This window comes from Bidens hawaiensis, unplaced genomic scaffold, assembly GCF_021521415.1.
Source record: "Bidens hawaiensis isolate Kalapana, Puna unplaced genomic scaffold, B.hawaiensis_p1.1 tig00005770_1, whole genome shotgun sequence".
Lineage (NCBI taxonomy): Eukaryota > Viridiplantae > Streptophyta > Magnoliopsida > Asterales > Asteraceae > Bidens > Bidens hawaiensis.
Genome location: NW_027491378.1, coordinates 1,485,143 through 1,500,989, shown reverse-complemented (window position 1 = coordinate 1,500,989; position 15,847 = coordinate 1,485,143). Strand labels below are relative to the sequence as shown.

Below are 15,847 nucleotides of genomic sequence, written 5' to 3'. Positions count from 1 at the left end.
CTGTGGCCCGTTCGAAATTTTGCTAGTATTGCTAAAGGTGGTAGTACACGAGCCGGAGGAAAAACTGACAATGTGTCGAACCAATAAATCGGATTATAAATTGAGTCTAGGAGACAACTGTACAATTTATTATGACCCTAAGAAAGAATCGGATCAATAATTATGCCCTCACGCTACACCGTGGCCCGTTCAAAATTTTGCCAGTATTTCCAAAGGGGGTAGTACAAGAGTCGGAGGAAAAACTGAGGATGCGTCGAACCACTGAATCGGATCATAAATTCGGTCATGGAGACTGCCATACAATATTTTATGACCCTAAGAAAGAATCGGATCAATAATTATGCCCTCACGCCACCCCGTGGCCCGTTCAAAATTTTGCCAGTATTGCTAAAGGGGGTAGTACACGAGCCGGAGGAAAAACTGAGGATGCGTCGAACCACTGAATCGGATCATAAATTCGGTCATGGAGACTGCCATACAATATATTATGACCCTAAGAAAGAATCGGATCAATTATTATGCCCTCACGCCACCCCGTGGCCCGTTCGAAATTTTGCCAGTATTGCCAAAAGGGGTAGTACACGAGCCGGAGGAAAAACTGAGGATGCGTCGAACCACTGAATTGGATCATAAATTCGGTCATAGAGACTGCTATACAATATATTTTGACCCTAAGAAAGAATCGGATCAATTATTATGCCCTCACGCCACCCCGTGGCCCGTTCGAAATTTTGCCAGTATTGCCAAAGGGGGTAGTACACGAGCCGGAGGAAAAACTGAGGATGGGTCGAACCACTGAATCGGAACAAAAATTCGGCAATGAGACTACCATACAATGTTTTATGACCCTTAGAAAGAATCAGATCAATAATAATGCCCTCACGCCACCCCGTGGCCCGTTCAAAATCTTGCCAGTATTGCCAAAGGGGGTAGTACACGAGCCAGAGAAAAAACTGAGGATGCTCGAACCAATAAATCGGATCATAAATTGTGTCTAGGAGACAGCCATACATTATATTATGACCATAAAAAAAATTCGGATCAATAATTATGCCCTCACGCCACCCCGTGGCTGGTTCAAAATTTTGCTAGTATTGCCAAAGGGGGTAGTACACGAGTCGGAGGAAAAACTGAGGATTGGTCGAACCACTGAATCGGATCATAAATTCGGTCTAGGAGACTTCCATACAATATATTATGACAATAAGAATGAATCGGATCAACAAATATGCCCTCATGCCACCCCGTGTCCCGTTCGAAATTTTGCAAGTATTGCCAAAGGGGGTAGTACACGAGCCGGAGGAAAAACTGAGGATGGGTAAAACCACTGAATCGGATCATGATTTCGGTCTAGGTGACTTCCATACAATATATTATGACCCTAAGAAATAATCGTATCAATAATTATGCTCTCACGCCACCCCGTGGCCCGTTCGAAATTTTGCCAGTATTGCCAAAGGGGGTAGTACACGAGCCGGAGGAAAAAAAACTAAGTATTGGTCGAACAACTGAATCGGATCATAAATTCGGTCTATGATACGGACATACAATATATTATGACCCTAAGAAAGAATCGGATCAATTATTATGCCCACACGCCACCCCGTGGCCCGTTAGAAATTTTGCCAGTATTGCTAAAGGTGGTAGTACACGAGCCGGAGGAAAAACTGAGAATGTGTCGAACCAATAAATCGGATCATAAATTGGGTTTAGGAGACAACCATACAATATATTATGACCTAAGAAAGAATCGGATCAATTATTATGCCCTCACGTCACCCCGTGGCCCGTTCGAAATTTTGCCAATATTGCCAAAGGGGGTAGCACACGAGCCGGAGGAAAAACTGAGGATGGGTCGAACCACTGAATCGGATCATAAATTCGGTCAATGAGACTGCCATACAATATTTAATGACCCTAAGAAAGAATCAAATCAATAATAATGCCCTCGCGCCACACCGTGGCCCGTTCAAAATTTTGCCAGTATTGCCAAAGTGGGTAGTACACGAGCCGGAGGAAAAACTGAGGATGGGTAGAACCACTGAATCGGATCATAAATTCGGTCTATGAGACTTCCATACAATATATTATGACCCTAAGAAAGAATCGGATCAATTATTATGCCCTCACACCACCCTGTGGCCCGTTCGAAATTTTGCTAGTATTGCTAAAGGTGGTAGTACACGAGCCGGAGGAAAAACTGACAATGTGTCGAACCAATAAATCGGATTATAAATTGAGTCTAGGAGACAACTGTACAATTTATTATGACCCTAAGAAAGAATCGGATCAATAATTATGCCCCCACGCTACACCGTGGCCCGTTCAAAATTTTGCCAGTATTTCCAAAGGGGGTAGTACAAGAGTCGGAGGAAAAACTGAGGATGCGTCGAACCACTGAATCGGATCATAAATTCGGTCATGGAGACTGCCATACAATATTTTATGACCCTAAGAAAGAATCGGATCAATAATTATGCCCTCACGCCACCCCGTGGCCCGTTCAAAATTTTGCCAGTATTGCTAAAGGGGGTAGTACACGAGCCGGAGGAAAAACTGAGGATGCGTCGAACCACTGAATCGGATCATAAATTCGGTCATGGAGACTGCCATACAATATATTATGACCCTAAGAAAGAATCGGATCAATTATTATGCCCTCACGCCACCCCGTGGCCCGTTCGAAATTTTGCCAGTATTGCCAAAAGGGGTAGTACACGAGCCGGAGGAAAAACTGAGGATGCGTCGAACCACTGAATTGGATCATAAATTCGGTCATAGAGACTGCTATACAATATATTTTGACCCTAAGAAAGAATCGGATCAATTATTATGCCCTCACGCCACCCCGTGGCCCGTTCGAAATTTTGCCAGTATTGCCAAAGGGGGTAGTACACGAGCCGGAGGAAAAACTGAGGATGGGTCGAACCACTGAATCGGAACAAAAATTCGGCAATGAGACTACCATACAATGTTTTATGACCCTTAGAAAGAATCAGATCAATAATAATGCCCTCACGCCACCCCGTGGCCCGTTCAAAATCTTGCCAGTATTGCCAAAGGGGGTAGTACACGAGCCAGAGAAAAAACTGAGGATGCTCGAACCAATAAATCGGATCATAAATTGTGTCTAGGAGACAGCCATACATTATATTATGACCATAAAAAAAATTCGGATCAATAATTATGCCCTCACGCCACCCCGTGGCTGGTTCAAAATTTTGCTAGTATTGCCAAAGGGGGTAGTACACGAGTCGGAGGAAAAACTGAGGATTGGTCGAACCACTGAATCGGATCATAAATTCGGTCTAGGAGACTTCCATACAATATATTATGACAATAAGAATGAATCGGATCAACAAATATGCCCTCATGCCACCCCGTGTCCCGTTCGAAATTTTGCAAGTATTGCCAAAGGGGGTAGTACACGAGCCGGAGGAAAAACTGAGGATGGGTAAAACCACTGAATCGGATCATGATTTCGGTCTAGGTGACTTCCATCGATATATAATGACCCTAAGAAATAATCGTATCAATAATTATGCTCTCACGCCACCCCGTGGCCCGTTCGAAATTTTGCCAGTATTGCCAAAGGGGGTAGTACACGAGCCGGAGGAAAAAAAACTAAGTATTGGTCGAACAACTGAATCGGATCATAAATTCGGTCTATGATACGGACATACAATATATTATGACCCTAAGAAAGAATCGGATCAATTATTATGCCCACACGCCACCCCGTGGCCCGTTAGAAATTTTGCCAGTATTGCTAAAGGTGGTAGTACACGAGCCGGAGGAAAAACTGAGAATGTGTCGAACCAATAAATCGGATCATAAATTGGGTTTAGGAGACAACCATACAATATATTATGACCTAAGAAAGAATCGGATCAATTATTATGCCCTCACGTCACCCCGTGGCCCGTTCGAAATTTTGCCAATATTGCCAAAGGGGGTAGCACACGAGCCGGAGGAAAAACTGAGGATGGGTCGAACCACTGAATCGGATCATAAATTCGGTCAATGAGACTGCCATACAATATTTAATGACCCTAAGAAAGAATCAAATCAATAATAATGCCCTCGCGCCACACCGTGGCCCGTTCAAAATTTTGCCAGTATTGCCAAAGTGGGTAGTACACGAGCCGGAGGAAAAGCTGAGGATGGGTAGAACCACTGAATCGGATCATAAATTCGGTCTATGAGACTTCCATACAATATATTATGACCCTAAGAAATAATCGGATCAATAATTATGCTCTCACGCCACACCGTGGCCCGTTCGAAATTTTGCCAGTATTGCCAAAGGAGGTAGTACACGAGTCGGAGGAAAAAAACTGAGTATGGGTCGAACCACTGAATCGGATCATAAATTGGGTTTAGGAGACAGCCATACAATATATTATGACCATAAGAAAGAATCGGATCAATAATTATGCCCTCACGCCACCCCGTGGCCAGTTCAAAATTTTGCCAGTATTTCCAAAGGGGGTACACGAGTCGGAGGAAAAACTGAGGATGGGTCGAACCAGTGAATCGGATCATAAATTCGGTCATGAAGACTGCCATACAATATATTATGACCCTAAGATGGAATCAGACCAACAATTATGCCCTCATGCCACCCCGTGTCCCGTTCGAAATTTTGCAAGTATTGCCAAAGGGGGTAGTACACAAGTCGGAGGAAAAACTGAGGATGCGTCGAACCACTGAATCGGATCATAAATTCGGTCATGGAGACTGCCATACAATATTTTATGACCCTAAGAAAGAACCAGATCAATAATTATGCCCTCACGCCATCCCGTGGCCCGTTCAAAATTTTGCCAGTATTGCCAAAGGGGATAGTACACGAGCCGGAGGAAAAACTGAGAATGTGTCGAACCAATAAATCGGATCATAAATTGGGTCTAGGAGACAGCCATCCAATATATTATGACCGTAAGAAAGAATCGGATCAATAATTATGCCCTCACGCCACCCCGTGGCCCGTTCGAAATTTCGCCAGTATTGGCAAAGGGGGTAGTACACGAGACGGAGGAAAAAAAACTGAGAATGTTTCGAACCAATAAATCGGATCATAAATTATGTCTAGGAGACAGCCATCCAATATATTATGACCGTAAGAAAGAATCGGATCAATAATTATGCCCTCACGCCACCCCGTGGCCCGTTCGAAATTTTGCCAGTATTGGCAAAGGGGGTAGTACACGAGCCGGAGGAAAAAAAACTAAGTATAGGTCGAACCACTGAATCGGATCATAAATTCCGTCTAGGATACTGCCATACAATATATTATGACCCTAAGAAAGAATCGGATCAATTATTATGCCCTAACGCCACCCCGTGGCCCGTTCGAAATTTTGCCAATATTGCCAAAGGGAGTAGCACACGAGCCGGTGGAAAAACTGAGGATGGGTCGAACCACTGAATCGGATCATAAATTCGGTCAATGAGACTGCCATACAATATTTAATGACCCTAAGAAAGAATCAGATCAATAATAATACCCTCGCGCCACACCGTGGCCCGTTCAAAATTTTGCCAGTATTGCCAAAGTGGGTAGTACACGAACCGGAGGAAAAACTGAGGATGGGTAGAACCACTGAATCGGATCATAAATTCGGTCTAGGAGACTTCCATACAATATATTATGAACCGAAGAAATAATCGGATCAATAATTATGCTCTCACGCCAGACCGTGGCCCGTTCGAAATTTTGCCAGTATTGCTTAAGGGGGTAGTACACGAGTCGGAGGAAAAAAACTGAGTATGGGTCGAACCACTGAATCGGATCATAAATTGGGTCTAGGAGACAGCCATACAATATATTATGACCATAAGAAAGAATAGGATCAATAATTATGCCCTCACGCCACCCCGTGGCCCGTTCAAAATTTTGCCTGTATTTCCAAAGGGGGTAGTACACGAGTCGGAGGAAAAACTGAGGATGGATCGAACCACTAAATCGGATCATAAATTCGGTCATGGAGACTGCCATTCAATATATTATGACCCTAAGATGGAATCAGACCAATAATTATGCCCTCATGCCACCCCGTGTCCCGTTCGAAATTTTGCAAGTATTGCCAAAGGGGGTAGTACACGAGTCGGAGGAAAAACTGAGGATGGGTAGAACCACTGAATCGGATCATGAATTCGGTCTAGGTGACTTTCATACAATATATTATGACCCTAAGAAGGAATCGGATCAACAATTATGCCCTCATGCCACACCGTCTCCCGTTCAAAATTTTGCCAGTGTTGCCAAAGGGGGTAGTACACGAGCCGGAGGAAAAACTGAGGATGCGTCGAACCACTGAATCGGATCATAAATTCGGTCATGGAGACTGCCATACAATATTTATGACCCTAAAAAAGAATCAGATCAATAATTATGCCCTCACGCCATCCCATGGCCCGTTCAAAATTTTGCCAGTATTGCCAAAGGGGATAGTACACGAGCCGGAGGAAAAACTGAGAATGTGTCGAACCAATAAATCGGATCATAAATTGGGTCTAGGAGACAGCCATCCAATATATTATGACCGTAAGAAAGAATCGGATCAATAATTATGCCCTCACGCCACCCCGTGGCCCGTTCGAAATTTCGCCAGTATTGGCAAAGGGGGTAGTACACGAGCCGGAGGAAAAAAAACTGAGAATGTGTCGAACCAATAAATCGGATCATAAATTGGGTCTAGGAGACAGCCATCCAATATATTATGACCGTAAGAAAGAATCGGATCAATAATTATGCCCTCACGCCACCCCGTGGCCTGTTCGAAATTTTGCCAGTATTGGCAAAGGGGGTAGTACACGAGCCGGAGGAAAAAAAACTAAGTATAGGTCGAACCACTGAATCGGATCATAAATTCCGTCTAGGATACTGCCATACAATATATTATGACCCTAAGAAAGAATCGGATCAATTATTATGCCCTAACGCCACCCCGTGGCCCGTTCGAAATTTTGCCAATATTGCCAAAGGGGGTAGCACACGAGCCGGAGGAAAAACTGAGGATGTGTCGTACCAATAAATCAGATCATAAATTGGGTCTAGGAGACTGCCATACAATATTTAATGACCCTAAGAAAGAATCAGATAAATAATTATGCCCTCACGCCACACCATGGACCGTTCAAAATTTTTCCTGTAATGCCAAAGGGGGTAGTACACGAGCCGGAGGAAAAAAAACTGAGGATGGGTAGAACCACTGAATCGGATCATAAATTCGGTCTAGGAGACTTCCATACAATATATTATGACCCTAAGAACGAATCGGATCAATTATTATGCCCTCACGCTACCTCGTGGCCCGTTCGAAATTTTGCCAGTATTGCTAAAGGTGGTAGTACACGAGCCGAAGGAAAAACTGTGAATGTGTCGAACCAATAAATCGGATCACAAATTGCGTTTAGGAGACAACCATACAATATATTATTACCTAAGAAAGAATCGAATCAATAATTATGCCCTCACGCCACCCCGTGGCCAGTTCGAAATTTTGCAGTATTGGCAAAGGGGTTAGTACACGAGCCGGAGGAAAAACTGAGTATACGTCGAACCACTGAATCGGATAATAAATTCGGTCATGGAGACTTCCATACAATATTTTATGACCCTAAGAACGAATCAGATCAATAATTATGCCCTCACGCCACCCCATGGCTCGTTCGAAATTTTGCCAGTATTGCCAAAGGGGGTAGTACACGAGCCGGAGGAAAAACTGAGGATGGGTAGAACTACTGAATCGGATCATAAATTTGGTCTAGGAGACTGCCATACAATATATTATGACCCTAAGAAATAATCGGATCAATAATTATGCTATCACGTTACCCCGTGGCCCGTTCGAAATTTTGCCATTATTGCCAAAGGGGGTAGTACACGAGTCGGAGGAAAAAAACTGAGTATGGGTCGAACCACTGAATCGGATCATAAATTCGGTCTAGGAGACTGCCATACAATATATTATGACCCTAAGAAAGAATCGGATCAATTATTATGCCCTCACGCCACCCCGTGGCCCGTTCGAATTTTTGCCAGTATTGCTAAAGGGGGTAGTACACGAGTCGGAGGAAAAAAACTGAGTATGGGTCGAACCACTGAATCGGATCATAAATTCGGTCTAGGAGACTGCCGTACAATATATTATGACCCTAAGAAAGAATTGGATCAATTATTATGCCCTCACGCCAACCCGTGGCCCGTTCGAAATTTTGTCAGTATTGCTAAAGGAGGTAGTACACGAGCCGGAGGAAAAACTGAGAATGTGTCGAACCAATAAATCGGATGATAAATTGGGTTTAGGAGACAACCATACAATATATTATGACCCTAAGAAAGAATCGAATCAATAATTATGCCCTCACGCCACCCCGTGGCCGTACGAAATTTTGCCCGTATTGCAAAAGGGGGTAGTACACGAGCCGGAGGAAAAAAAACTAAGTATGGGTCGAACCACTGAATCGGATCATAAATTGGGTCTAGGAGACTGCCATACAATATATTATGACCCTAAGAAAGAATCGGATCAATTATTATGCCCTCACGCCACTCCGTGGCCTGTTCGAAATTTTACCAGTATTGCCAAAGGGGGTAGTACACGAGCCGGAGGAAAAACTGAGGATGGGTAGAACCACTGAATCGGATCATAAATTCGGTCTAGGAGACTTCCATACAATATATTATGACCCTAAGAACGAATCGGATCAATTATTATGCCCTCACGCTACCTCGTGGCCCGTTCGAAATTTTGCCAGTATTGCTAAAGGTGGTAGTACACGAGCCGAAGGAAAAACTGTGAATGTGTCGAACCAATAAATCGGATCACAAATTGCGTTTAGGAGACAACCATACAATATATTATTACCTAAGAAAGAATCGAATCAATAATTATGACCTCACGCCACCCTGTGGCCAGTTCGAAATTTTGCAGTATTGGCAAAGGGGTTAGTACACGAGCCGGAGGAAAAACTGAGTATACGTCGAACCACTGAATCGGATAATAAATTCGGTCATGGAGACTTCCATACAATATTTTATGACCCTAAGAACGAATCAGATCAATAATTATGCCCTCACGCCACCCCATGGCTCGTTCGAAATTTTGCCAGTATTGCCAAAGGGGGTAGTACACGAGCCGGAGGAAAAACTGAGGATGGGTAGAACTACTGAATCGGATCATAAATTTGGTCTAGGAGACTGCCATACAATATATTATGACCCTAAGAAATAATCGGATCAATAATTATGCTCTCACGTTACCCCGTGGCCCGTTCGAAATTTTGCCATTATTGCCAAAGGGGGTAGTACACGAGTCGGAGGAAAAAAACTGAGTATGGGTCGAACCACTGAATCGGATCATAAATTCGGTCTAGGAGACTGCCATACAATATATTATGACCCTAAGAAAGAATCGGATCAATTATTATGCCCTCACGCCACCCCGTGGCCCGTTCGAATTTTTGCCAGTATTGCTAAAGGGGGTAGTACACGAGTCGGAGGAAAAAAACTGAGTATGGGTCGAACCACTGAATCGGATCATAAATTCGGTCTAGGAGACTGCCGTACAATATATTATGACCCTAAGAAAGAATTGGATCAATTATTATGCCCTCACGCCAACCCGTGGCCCATTCGAAATTTTGTCAGTATTGCTAAAGGAGGTAGTACACGAGCCGGAGGAAAAACTGAGAATGTGTCGAACCAATAAATCGGATGATAAATTGGGTTTAGGAGACAACCATACAATATATTATGACCCTAAGAAAGAATCGAATCAATAATTATGCCCTCACGCCACCCCGTGGCCGTACGAAATTTTGCCCGTATTGCCAAATGGGGTAGTACACGAGCCGGAGGAAAAAAAACTAAGTATGGGTCGAACCACTGAATCGGATCATAAATTGGGTCTAGGAGACTGCCATACAATATATTATGACCCTAAGAAAGAATCGGATCAATTATTATGCCCTCACGCCACTCCGTGGCCCGTTCGAAATTTTACCAGTATTGCCAAAGGGGGTAGTACACGAGCCGGAGGAAAAACTGAGGATGGGTAGAACCACTGAATCGGATCATAAATTCGGTCTAGGAGACTGCCATACAATATATTATGACCCTAAGAAATAATCGGATCAATTATTATGCCCTCACGCCACCCCGTGGCCCGTTCGAAATTTTGCCAGTATTGCCAAAGGGGGTAGTACACGAGCCGAAGGAAAAACTGTGAATGTGTCGAACCAATAAATCGGATCACAAATTGCGTTTAGGAGACAACCATACAATATATTATTACCTAAGAAAGAATCGGATCAATAATTATGCCCTCACGCCACCCCGTGGCCAGTTCGAAATTTTGCAGTATTGGCAAAGGGGTTAGTACACGAGCCGGAGGAAAAACTGAGTATGCGTCGAACCACTGAATCGGATCATAAATTCGGTCATGGAGACTTCCATACAATATTTTATGACCCTAAGAACGAATCAGATCAATAATTATGCCCTCACGCCACCCCATGGCTCGTTCGAAATTTTGCCAGTATTGCCAAAGGGGGTAGTACACGAGCCGGAGGAAAAACTGAGGATGGGTAGAACTACTGAATCGGATCATAAATTTGGTCTAGGAGACTGCCATACAATATATTATGACCCTAAGAAATAATCGGATCAATAATTATGCTCTCACGTTACCCCGTGGCCCGTTCGAAATTTTGCCATTATTGCCAAAGGGGGTAGTACACGAGTCGGAGGAAAAAAACTGAGTATGGGTCGAACCACTGAATCGGATCATAAATTCGGTCTAGGAGACTGCCATACAATATATTATGACCCTAAGAAAGAATCGGATCAATTATTATGCCCTCACGCCACCCCGTGGCCCGTTCGAATTTTTGCCAGTATTGCTAAAGGGGGTAGTACACGAGTCGGAGGAAAAAAACTGAGTATGGGTCGAACCACTGAATCGGATCATAAATTCGGTCTAGGAGACTGCCGTACAATATATTATGACCCTAAGAAAGAATTGGATCAATTATTATGCCCTCACGCCAACCCGTGGCCCGTTCGAAATTTTGTCAGTATTGCTAAAGGAGGTAGTACACGAGCCGGAGGAAAAACTGAGAATGTGTCGAACCAATAAATCGGATGATAAATTGGGTTTAGGAGACAACCATACAATATATTATGACCCTAAGAAAGAATCGAATCAATAATTATGCCCTCACGCCACCCCGTGGCCGTACGAAATTTTGCCCGTATTGCCAAAGGGGGTAGTACACGAGCCGGAGGAAAAAAAACTAAGTATGGGTCGAACCACTGAATCGGATCATAAATTGGGTCTAGGAGACTGCCATACAATATATTATGACCCTAAGAAAGAATCGGATCAATTATTATGCCCTCACGCCACTCCGTGGCCCGTTCGAAATTTTACCAGTATTGCCAAAGGGGGTAGTACACGAGCCGGAGGAAAAACTGAGGATGGGTAGAACCACTGAATTGGATCATAAATTCGGTCTAGGAGACTGCCATACAATATATTATGACCCTAAGAAATAATCGGATCAATTATTATGCCCTCACGCCACCCCGTGGCCCGTTCGAAATTTTGCCAGTATTGCCAAAGGGGGTAGTACACGAGCTGAAGGAAAAACTGTGAATGTGTCGAACCAATAAATCGGATCACAAATTGCGTTTAGGAGACAACCATACAATATATTATTACCTAAGAAAGAATCGGATCAATAATTATGCCCTCACGCCACCCCGTGGCCAGTTCGAAATTTTGCAGTATTGGCAAAGGGGTTAGTACACGAGCCGGAGGAAAAACTGAGTATGCGTCGAACCACTGAATCGGATCATAAATTCGGTCATGGAGACTTCCATACAATATTTTATGACCCTAAGAACGAATCAGATCAATAATTATGCCCTCACGCCACCCCATGGCTCGTTCGAAATTTTGCCAGTATTGCCAAAGGGGGTAGTACACGAGCCGGAGGAAAAACTGAGGATGGGTAGAACTACTGAATCGGATCATAAATTTGGTCTAGGAGACTGCCATACAATATATTATGACCCTAAGAAATAATCGGATCAATAATTATGCTCTCACGTTACCCCGTGGCCCGTTCGAAATTTTGCCATTATTGCCAAAGGGGGTAGTACACGAGTCGGAGGAAAAAAACTGAGTATGGGTCGAACCACTGAATCGGATCATAAATTCGGTCTAGGAGACTGCCATACAATATATTATGACCCTAAGAAAGAATCGGATCAATTATTATGCCCTCACGCCACCCCGTGGCCCGTTCGAATTTTTGCCAGTATTGCTAAAGGGGGTAGTACACGAGTCGGAGGAAAAAAACTGAGTATGGGTCGAACCACTGAATCGGATCATAAATTCGGTCTAGGAGACTGCCGTACAATATATTATGACCCTAAGAAAGAATTGGATCAATTATTATGCCCTCACGCCAACCCGTGGCCCGTTCGAAATTTTGTCAGTATTGCTAAAGGAGGTAGTACACGAGCCGGAGGAAAAACTGAGAATGTGTCGAACCAATAAATCGGATGATAAATTGGGTTTAGGAGACAACCATACAATATATTATGACCCTAAGAAAGAATCGAATCAATAATTATGCCCTCACGCCACCCCGTGGCCGTACGAAATTTTGCCCGTATTGCCAAAGGGGGTAGTACACGAGCCGGAGGAAAAAAAACTAAGTATGGGTCGAACCACTGAATCGGATCATAAATTGGGTCTAGGAGACTGCCATACAATATATTATGACCCTAAGAAAGAATCGGATCAATTATTATGCCCTCACGCCACTCCGTGGCCCGTTCGAAATTTTACCAGTATTGCCAAAGGGGGTAGTACACGAGCCGGAGGAAAAACTGAGGATGGGTAGAACCACTGAATCGGATCATAAATTCGGTCTAGGAGACTGCCATACAATATATTATGACCCTAAGAAATAATCGGATCAATTATTATGCCCTCACGCCACCCCGTGGCCCGTTCGAAATTTTGCCAGTATTGCCAAAGGGGGTAGTACACGAGCCGAAGGAAAAAGTGTGAATGTGTCGAACCAATAAATCGGATCACAAATTGCGTTTAGGAGACAACCATACAATATATTATTACCTAAGAAAGAATCGGATCAATAATTATGCCCTCACGCCACCCCGTGGCCAGTTCGAAATTTTGCAGTATTGGCAAAGGGGTTAGTACACGAGCCGGAGGAAAAACTGAGTATGCGTCGAACCACTGAATCGGATCATAAATTCGGTCATGGAGACTTCCATACAATATTTTATGACCCTAAGAACGAATCAGATTAATAATTATGCCCTCACGCCACCCCATGGCTCGTTCGAAATTTTGCCAGTATTGCCAAAGGGGGTAGTACACGAGCCGGAGGAAAAACTGAGGATGGGTAGAACTACTGAATCGGATCATAAATTTGGTCTAGGAGACTGCCATACAATATATTATGACCCTAAGAAATAATCGGATCAATAATTATGCTCTCACGTTACCCCGTGGCCCGTTCGAAATTTTGCCATTATTGCCAAAGGGGGTAGTACACGAGTCGGAGGAAAAAAACTGAGTATGGGTCGAACCACTGAATCGGATCATAAATTCGGTCTAGGAGACTGCCATACAATATATTATGACCCTAAGAAAGAATCGGATCAATTATTATGCCCTCACGCCACCCCGTGGCCCGTTCGAATTTTTGCAGTATTGGCAAAGGGGTTAGTACACGAGCCGGAGGAAAAACTGAGTATGCGTCGAACCACTGAATCGGATCATAAATTCGGTCATGGAGACTTCCATACAATATTTTATGACCCTAAGAACGAATCAGATCAATAATTATGCCCTCACGCCACCCCATGGCTCGTTCGAAATTTTGCCAGTATTGCCAAAGGGGGTAGTACACGAGCCGGAGGAAAAACTGAGGATGGGTAGAACTACTGAATCGGATCATAAATTTGGTCTAGGAGACTGCCATACAATATATTATGACCCTAAGAAATAATCGGATCAATAATTATGCTCTCACGTTACCCCGTGGCCCGTTCGAAATTTTGCCATTATTGCCAAAGGGGGTAGTACACGAGTCGGAGGAAAAAAACTGAGTATGGGTCGAACCACTGAATCGGATCATAAATTCGGTCTAGGAGACTGCCATACAATATATTATGACCCTAAGAAAGAATCGGATCAATTATTATGCCCTCACGCCACCCCGTGGCCCGTTCGAATTTTTGCCAGTATTGCTAAAGGGGGTAGTACACGAGTCGGAGGAAAAAAACTGAGTATGGGTCGAACCACTGAATCGGATCATAAATTCGGTCTAGGAGACTGCCGTACAATATATTATGACCCTAAGAAAGAATTGGATCAATTATTATGCCCTCACGCCAACCCGTGGCCCGTTCGAAATTTTGTCAGTATTGCTAAAGGAGGTAGTACACGAGCCGGAGGAAAAACTGAGAATGTGTCGAACCAATAAATCGGATGATAAATTGGGTTTAGGAGACAACCATACAATATATTATGACCCTAAGAAAGAATCGAATCAATAATTATGCCCTCACGCCACCCCGTGGCCGTACGAAATTTTGCCCGTATTGCCAAAGGGGGTAGTACACGAGCCGGAGGAAAAAAAACTAAGTATGGGTCGAACCACTGAATCGGATCATAAATTGGGTCTAGGAGACTGCCATACAATATATTATGACCCTAAGAAAGAATCGGATCAATTATTATGCCCTCACGCCACTCCGTGGCCCGTTCGAAATTTTACCAGTATTGCCAAAGGGGGTAGTACACGAGCCGGAGGAAAAACTGAGGATGGGTAGAACCACTGAATCGGATCATAAATTCGGTCTAGGAGACTGCCATACAATATATTATGACCCTAAGAAATAATCGGATCAATTATTATGCCCTCACGCCACCCCGTGGCCCGTTCGAAATTTTGCCAGTATTGCCAAAGGGGGTAGTACACGAGCCGAAGGAAAAAGTGTGAATGTGTCGAACCAATAAATCGGATCACAAATTGCGTTTAGGAGACAACCATACAATATATTATTACCTAAGAAAGAATCGGATCAATAATTATGCCCTCACGCCACCCCGTGGCCAGTTCGAAATTTTGCAGTATTGGCAAAGGGGTTAGTACACGAGCCGGAGGAAAAACTGAGTATGCGTCGAACCACTGAATCGGATCATAAATTCGGTCATGGAGACTTCCATACAATATTTTATGACCCTAAGAACGAATCAGATTAATAATTATGCCCTCACGCCACCCCATGGCTCGTTCGAAATTTTGCCAGTATTGCCAAAGGGGGTAGTACACGAGCCGGAGGAAAAACTGAGGATGGGTAGAACTACTGAATCGGATCATAAATTTGGTCTAGGAGACTGCCATACAATATATTATGACCCTAAGAAATAATCGGATCAATAATTATGCTCTCACGTTACCCCGTGGCCCGTTCGAAATTTTGCCATTATTGCCAAAGGGGGTAGTACACGAGTCGGAGGAAAAAAACTGAGTATGGGTCGAACCACTGAATCGGATCATAAATTCGGTCTAGGAGACTGCCATACAATATATTATGACCCTAAGAAAGAATCGGATCAATTATTATGCCCTCACGCCACCCCGTGGCCCGTTCGAATTTTTGCCAGTATTGCTAAAGGGGGTAGTACACGAGTCGGAGGAAAAAAACTGAGTATGGGTCGAACCACTGAATCGGATCATAAATTCGGTCTAGGAGACTGCCGTACAATATATTATGACCCTAAGAAAG

At 43.7% G+C, this 15,847-nt stretch overlaps 1 long non-coding RNA gene across 1 annotated transcript in view; it reads right to left on the bottom strand.

Annotated features, from left to right (window-relative positions):
• LOC143630619 (uncharacterized) overlaps positions 1-11,296 on the bottom strand; it is a 175,313-nt gene extending 164,017 nt beyond the window's left edge. The window contains exon 1 of the long non-coding RNA XR_013153207.1: positions 11,197-11,296. This is a non-coding gene — a long non-coding RNA (uncharacterized LOC143630619). The remainder of the gene's footprint in view (positions 1-11,196) is intronic.
• Positions 11,297-15,847: the final 4,551 nt, after the last annotated feature.